This window comes from Agrilus planipennis, unplaced genomic scaffold (assembly GCF_000699045.2).
Source record: "Agrilus planipennis isolate EAB-ADULT unplaced genomic scaffold, Apla_2.0 scaffold94, whole genome shotgun sequence".
Lineage (NCBI taxonomy): Eukaryota > Metazoa > Arthropoda > Insecta > Coleoptera > Buprestidae > Agrilus > Agrilus planipennis.
This window is the reverse complement of record NW_020439120.1, coordinates 694,048-702,630: the sequence shown is the minus strand read 5'-3', so window position 1 is coordinate 702,630 and position 8,583 is coordinate 694,048.

Genomic DNA, 8,583 nt, shown 5'->3' with positions numbered 1-8,583 from the left:
GAAATCAAGACGGAAGTAGTAGTAGCGATATAAAGCAGAGGATAGCGCAGTGTCGAGTCACCTTCGATAAAAAGAAGTCACTTCTATGCTTGCGAATATCTAATTTAGAAATTCGAAAAAGATTGTTAAAGTTGTACGTTTGGAGCGCGGCGGTGTACGGGTGCGAAACATGGACAGTGGGCGCTGCAGAAAAGAAAAGGTTAGAAGCGTTTGAAATGTGGTATTACCGGCGATTGATGAGGATACCGTGGATAAAGAAGGTTAGAAATGAAGGAGTATTAAAAAGAATAGGAGAACAGAGGACTCTCTGAAAGTCAATAAGAAATTGGCGAGGTAGGTTGGTAGGACACCTTCTCAAGCATGAAGTAGTTAGAGACATATTAGAGGCAGAAACGGGAGTTAGGAGGGTTAGAGGTAGACCTAGATTAGATTACTGTTCGCAAATAGTTAAGGATGTGGATTGTTTCTGTGTTAGGAAAATGCGAAGATTAGGTCAAGAGAGGATGGAGTGGAGGTGAGTGTCCAACCAGCCTTCGGACTAACAGCCTTATGATGTTCATCACTACAAACTTACTTAAACTACTTCTTATTTATATTATTATATGTATTGGTATTGGTATTGATAAGAGCTATTTATTCGTCACTGTATTTATATAGTCTATAATTCGCACTGTTAATTATATCACTGATCAATTGTCGGTAGGCCTATATATTTTATAATCAATTTTTCCGGAATTCCGAAACTCTTATTGTTATGCAGACAAACATGTGTCACTTAAGGTATGATGTATTAATCTTTGCGTCTATGGTATAAAAGTTGCCAACCATCGGTAAGTCTCAGTCTACGAGCATACAGAACAGCAGTCGGGAGTCAATGCATTGATTATCACGTACATACTTGTACGTAAAAATACTATGCGATTGATTAGAATTATTATATATGTGTTAAGGTGTCGATAAAAGTCGATTTTTCTTAGAATAATAATTTATTATCTTTTTTTAGTTCTTAAAAGTTATTATCCTTTGTTGACATAAATTGAATGCTGTTATAAAATAAATTATTGTTATTTAAAATTTGTCTAAGAGAGCTGATTTTTTTCCTTCTTCGCATGCAATATACATCGTCGACATCTTGTCATCTTGTCCAATATAGATAATATTTCTGAAATTAAATTATGATATTTATTATTGATGTGCCGACTATGACTTTCGACGACTAGCCGACTAGCCGATTAGTCGGCCAAGCCGATCACGGCTTCTGGGATATTCGACAATTTCGATGATGCTTCGTTTATAGTTTATCTGAGCGCAAGTTTTGCTTACTTCGCATTGCTTCTTGATTTTTGCTTTTGTACAGGTCACAATAGTATTTTTGTGTAAAAAATAATACTTTTCTTGTTCATTAAAGTGAAAGAGCTCAATTACAATTTAATCATGTCAAAAAGACAGTCTCGCGTATGGACTTTTTTTACCAATTGGACAATGATTCTTGTAAAGTCAAGTGTAAGCAGTGCCAAATGATAATTCTCGTGGTGGACAGGGAAAAACAGCAAATATTACAAATATAAAAAACAACATCAAATGTGAACATCCAACCTTAATACCTCAATTAGGTTCTACGATCGAATGCTCGACCGCAGACTATTCTTTCCAATCGCAAATCCAAATCTGTTAATATCACAAATTCCTACCGTTTTATTTAAATAAGAAGAATAGATTTATCAATGTTTATTGATGAAGATAAGATGATATGTGTAAGACTGATTCTAAATTGTAATGTAATTCCTCGTATATACGGTGTATTGAGAAATACATACAATGTAAGAAGCCGGATAGTCGCCGAGTTTTGCCGAATAGTCGCTGACAAGTCGCCGACTACGAAAGTGACCAAATAATTAGCTTTGGCGACTAGTCGAACATAACTAATATTTATGAAAGATTTTTCTTTCAAGGTTTGACATTTCACCGTATAATGAATGTCTAAAGTGAAAATTTTATTGTAACTGTTAGTTTAAACATTTCTCGTAATCAGTATTTTTTTAAGAAATACATTTAAGACAAATAGGATGTTCTTGAATTTTCAACGTTTTTATTAATTATTATTAAAAGAGAATTTGCTTAAGTATAAATAAAAATAAACAAATAGGAACAAATTAAGTTAATACTGTAAGTTTATTATAGAGTTGCATATGTAGAATATATGAAGTTCTTTAACAAACTCTATGTATTGTATTGTACATTATTATTGGTACTGATGATAGTCGTAACAAAAATCTCCGATAATCACGTGCGTACTGTTTATCATCAAGCAGTCGCTACTTGCACGCACTTCGCAACGTCCGTCACATGTATTTAACAGCTACGTGATTTATAACCATAAAGACCGGAAAATAGTTTTAATAAAGAACAAAACGGGGGTGGTTCCCCAAAAGGGGCTCCCGATTGTATCCGCATTCGCACAAGACACGCTTTGCTAAATTGCCATCGTTATTACACAATGTCATCTAGAGACTCTTGGAAAGAGGGAGAAAAAATAGACTGCCGTTTTTTTGTTGATAATAGGGCATTAGAGGAGTTTTTGCCTGTTGAGTTTCCTTTGCTTTTAAACAGAAATTCAGGCTTATGCCCGCGACGATAAGTAAAAGTTGATGCTTTTTCTACAAATTTATCTCTTTTTTTATTTAAACCATCGCACATATTTCTTTCTTCTATCGTATCGAAGTAGCGAATTTTATATATTTATTTTAATACTATATTGCAAGTGGATTTTATAATTTAGAATAACTTGTGAACGTTTTAACTACAGTTATTTAATAATTTAATAATAAAATAATTTTAGCCTCCCTTATTAGGTAATTGGGAAACGTAGAAATCGCAGGGAATTATCACGAGTTGATTGAATACGGTAAACCGCCTCACCACCCTGCATCTTCGCGATCTTGTATTCGACTCCCGACTTTCGAGTTTTTGACTTGACTTCATAATTATCATTGACTATAATTATTAATTTTGCTATTTATACGGTTGCTAACTGATCTACTAACACAGCTTGCAGTTTCAAATAAACAATTTGGATCTACCTAGTTTGTACCAATGACCTAAATATGATTTTTTTGTGGATACTATGTAGCACTCACTATATCTATCTGTTCTTTGGATTTTAGTTATTTGGTAGTAGTCAGTCATAGAGATATAGCTATTTAGTGATTAGTAGAATGAAGATTCGGGCTATAGGGCCGTGGTCTAAGTGAACTATTCTGTCCAGACGTTTCGTCTGCTACTGCGGCTGACATCCTCAGTGGTAGTGCTGCGTTGACAACGTGAACGTAGATTATATCACGATGTCTCGACAGCGACTTTCACGTTGTTGTCAACGCAGTACTACCACTGAAGATGTCAGCCGCAGTAGCTGACGAAACGTCTGGACAGAATACTTCACTTTTATTCTACTATGGATTCCAGCCGTGAGTGCCTTTATTCTTATACTATTTAGTGATTGATTTACTACCGTCAGCTTTTCTAATAAATAACCCGAGGTAATGACCCATGAGATTCTAAACTACCTCTAACAGCTGAGTCAATATTATCGTACATTGTTATTGCCCTCGCGTACGTAAATGCGTTGAGATTTTGAACTAGTTACACCTCAGACGCTACCGAAGTATTGAAATCTCAAAAAATTGTTGTGAGTATTTAAATCAGACTTGTTTGAACCAAATTTCAACGTTAAATACCTATTTATGAATTTAATCCAAAAAACTAAACAAAAATATGAAAAACTTTGTCGTTTTAGTATAAAAAGAAAGAATTCTTGTCAGCTTGACTTCAATGGATTTCAATGAATTTTTGGAATACGAAGTTTGGTTATCATTTGAATCAAACACTATAACTATTGAATTCGCTTTAATAAAAAAATGCCTTTGATTACCTGTACCGATACTTAAAACAAAACGAAATTAAAAAAGAATTCTTCATGCTGACATTAAAACTACATGGCGTTGTCCTTGTTGTCCTACAATAACGCATAGCCATCGGTTCAGAGAAGAGATTTGATCTCAAATCGAAGAAGGAAATTGAATATTCATTCAAGAGTCTATCGAGTATATTGCTGTTTTATCTGGAATCGCCATAAAACTGTCCCGATGCGAACCGATTCCGGTAAACCCCCGTAAAACGCTCTGCACCGTCTGCAAAATCCCCGCATATATCCACGGCAATCTTGATCTAAGCTTTTGGCTTACCAGAAAACGCGACAGTAAACGATCGTTGCTTCCGATACGGGGAGGCTATAGAGGGCACACTTACATACGTATTCTCGTATACATACAAGTACATACATACTGTAGTTACAGTGGCGTAACTAGAACTAGTAATGTTCCATGTTTTCCATGGAAAATGCCCCCCTCCCCGCCAAGATAAGCGGCCCTAAAGGCTGTTGGGGACTTCGACTGTTGCTGTTGATCTGACAAAGAACTTTTCTCGAGAAAACAGAAAAAGTCGCTCGCCCCAAAAGACAAATTTTGACAAATTGGGATGAAGATTATTTCAATGTCGATGTATTTAATTGAATTCTTCATATCTTGTTCACGCAGACATCTTAACACAGTATCGATTTGTGAAATATTGTGCACAGTTTCAGAGTTTTTGAGAAGTTTGACTACAAAATTTTCTCTGGGACCAAGAGTTTTGCTCGAAATATGAAGATGATATTTCAAATAGTAATTTCAGGTCAACTTTATCGTTATGGAAATTTTAGATTTAATGGTAGGTGGGTGCATAGCACTTACATTTTAATATCGGTGACATTTATATGATATATTAGAGTAACTCTTTATGTTTCTAACAGATTTAAAGTTTGGATTGACTTTACATTCTCTTAATAAGGTCCTGTGACAGAATCCGAATTCTTAGCTGACGTCTCCTACCTATAAACTACCTACCTGCCCAATTTAAGCTTCATAAATGTAATATTCGAGATTTTGTGTTAATTACTAAATGATTGAATGACCTATCGCTTTTATGTATTTTTTCTGAAAGTGGCAGATTGACACAGCTTACTGTCTGTTTCTAACTATTGCTAAAGCAGAATGGTCTTTATCAAAATCGAAAATAATTAAGAGTTATTTACAGAACACTCTGAGACGAGAAAGTTAAACTCTTTTGCTACAATTACGACTGAAAATGACGAAGCCTAAAAGATTGATAAATATCCGGAATTTGGTAACAGCACTCACGAATATAAGAGCTCGAAGAAAATTTTATAATTATTATTGAACCTATGTGATTGTATGTTCAGAATAAATGTATTTCTCTAAGCTATAAATTTTGTATTCCTTGAACCCGCTTTTTAGCATAATTACGCCATAATGTAATCACTGCATTTTATTTGCATCATTATTTGTAACTTGATGCAGTTGTAATATCTTTCTTTTTTTGCGTTAGGTATTACAGTTTAGAAGCTGCATAATGTATATACATACATGCATACAACATACATAAACTGCCAAACTTAATTACACCTAACACTTCCTTTTTTGTGTTGTTGGATAAAAATGAAAAACACTGTGAGTTCTAAAAACCAAGTTATTTACAATCGTTATTCATAGCAATTAATTTAGAATTGTTACAACTATTTTGTTACATATTTGTATTCATTTTTAGTTTTAATTTCTAAAAATTACATAAACATCTTAATAACCAATAACATACATTTGAAGAAGTAACAATGGTTTCAATTTGTGATATTTATTGGAAATTTAACTATAGGTACTAACTGTATACAAAGAGGTGAATAATAGTAATAAATGTGTTCGCTTGTGTAGGTACGTTTTTCGACTGCCATATATCGAAATCGGCCAAGCATCAACCCCCTAACTACTGCACATAAAACTTTCATGGCAAGTAGCGAGTAGATGGTGTATCACGAAATGTCTCAGAGAGCAAGAACGTCTTGAACTAGTTCCAGCAATCGAACGGTGCTTCAAGCTGGAGAAATGCATCAATTAATCATCTAACAATGTCTGATCCCTCTCGAGAATTAAACTTGGTAAACTTCCGTTAAACCAGGATTAGATTCTCCCCACGTCACTCTATGAAACATTAAAGATGAGCTTACACGCATCACATGGTTTATCTTCGAGATATAGTTTTGATTTTTATGGGTCGGGTAGGTAAAGTAATTAAATTTTCAACTGAAATATATATGATAAGAAAACAAGCTAATACAGCGAAATCTTACGAAGAAAGGACATTTAATTGAGCTAGATGAAAAATAACTGAAGTTATCGCTACATAATTATTTAAAATCCCTATATGAGCGTTAATTAGCATTATTTAGTAAGGTTAAGGCAACCTTAAATAAAATGAAGTATAGTAAAAGTTCCTTATTCACGGTTTCCTTATTCGTGTTTTTATTATTCGTGGGTGAAAAAATTGCAACCCAGTTCCTGTATTCGCGGCTAAAATTTAATTATTCGCGGATGCAATCGATAAATAGAAAAGCATTCGGTGTTATTTATTAAGGGAATTGACTCGCAATAAACCGCTTGTGCCAAGTGTGAATTTTTCTGAAAACATGGATTTCTATTCTAAACATTTCGATTTAATGCTGCGAGATAAACATGTGCTTTTTTGTATAATAACAGACAAAGGTTCACACTAACCCGATACGTTTTTGGTTTTCAATAATACGGTCATTAAAAGCTTTTACAAGTGCTTAAAGTTGATGCTTCTTGTAGGACACGTATTTTCAATACAAATTAAAAAATTCCAAGATGGCCTTCGATAGGGTTTAGAAAAAGGTTTTATCTATCTTACTACAAAATTTCAAACCTCTGTTCCAAACATTTAACTCATGATATCTAGAACCGATATGCATGTTTTTACTCTATGGAGAATGTATTAGTGAATCCCCTTAATGTATCGGCATTTTTTTTTGAGTATGTACTGTTGGAACGAACCGAGACAGCTTTTATAAAAGATGTAACTGAGTAAACAGAAAAGGATTCGGTGTTATTTTTCAACGTATCGGCATCTTTTAAGTACTGTTGGCTCATGCCGAGGCGACTTTTATAAAATATGTGGACTAATTCAAAATTCAAAACAAGAAAAAATCACTAAATTATTTAAACCCTTACCTAAAGGTGATTATAACGATTAATTTTAATTGCGAATTTCTCAATAGATTGATTTTATTCTTATACATATTGATTTTATTTTGGAACCTTAGAACGTATCCCCTATGATTTCATACTAATTACCATTCCAAATCCATGGTTTCTGTATTCTCGGCATATTTATGGAACGTATACCCCGCGAATAATGACCTTTTACTGTAGTATTGACAGAAGATTGTGAAATTAAAACAAATAAGGTAAAAGTACATAAATAAATAGAAAGTCAGATAAGTCAGGATGGAACGAGCGCTACATACATAAAAAAAGAATGTAGTGCAAGATCGAGTCACTGTTAACAAAAACAAATTATTTCCGTGTAGAAAATTCCAAAAAGACTGTTAAAAGTCTATGTTTGGAATAGGTACCTTTGTATGGGTGTGAAACACGTTCGGTGAGCGTGGCTAAAAAATCTAAAAATTGAGATGCAATTTTATGAGTAGAAGATGAAAATACCGTGGTTAGAAAAGGTTAGAAGCGAAGAGTTATTATAAACAGGAGAAGGAAAACAAAAGAGTATGGCAAATGGGTCAACAAGAAAATGGAGAGATAGGATAGTAGGATACTTTCTGAGAGACGCAGACATATTAGATTACTATTAGGGATTTGGAATGTATTCGTTTTAGGGAGACGTAAAGACTGAAGGTACTTCTCTAACTAGTCCTCGAAATGATGACCTTATGATCTATGGTAATGATGACAATGAAGATGAAGATAATGGTGATTATGAGCGTTAGTTGAGCAGTATTTCTTCGATATTATACGCAATGATTTCGTTTTATATTTCGAAATATAAGAATCGGATTCCGGATTTTAATAGCTCTCATCAGCACGCCATAAGGCATTACTAATTAAATCGAATTTGTTCCGTAAAAGGAAGATGCTGTTAGCAACCAATATCACTAGATGACGATATAATTTCGATTTGGTTGGTAATTTATTGCTCCTGAGGATCAATCAAGTTCGAAATGAAAAGTGTAATTTTCAGCTGTGAAGTATAATTTAGTATTTTATGAAAGGAAAGTCCGAATTATATCTTAAAAACAATTAAGTGTTATTTTTTTCTACTGGCCTTTATCATTTACTAATATATTTAAAAAAAACCTGCTCTCTCTGTTTTATTATTATTCTTCTTGGACACAACACAAACTGCTGGTTTCCCAAACGAATATTTGGAACATATCAAACTACTTAAAAATTGCAAAAGATGTGTCTTGTTGTACTTGGATTGCTTTTTCAATATTCTGTTATGAACAATCACACCAGACGTACAACTGACGGAGATCATTTTCTTTGGCCTCAATTTTCTTAATGCACCATGTGTGTTAAGTAATTGAAGACTCAAAACACGAGCTGATGTCGATTTGAATGGAAATGCATCAAGCAGGCAGCGAGAAGTTCAACATCATCA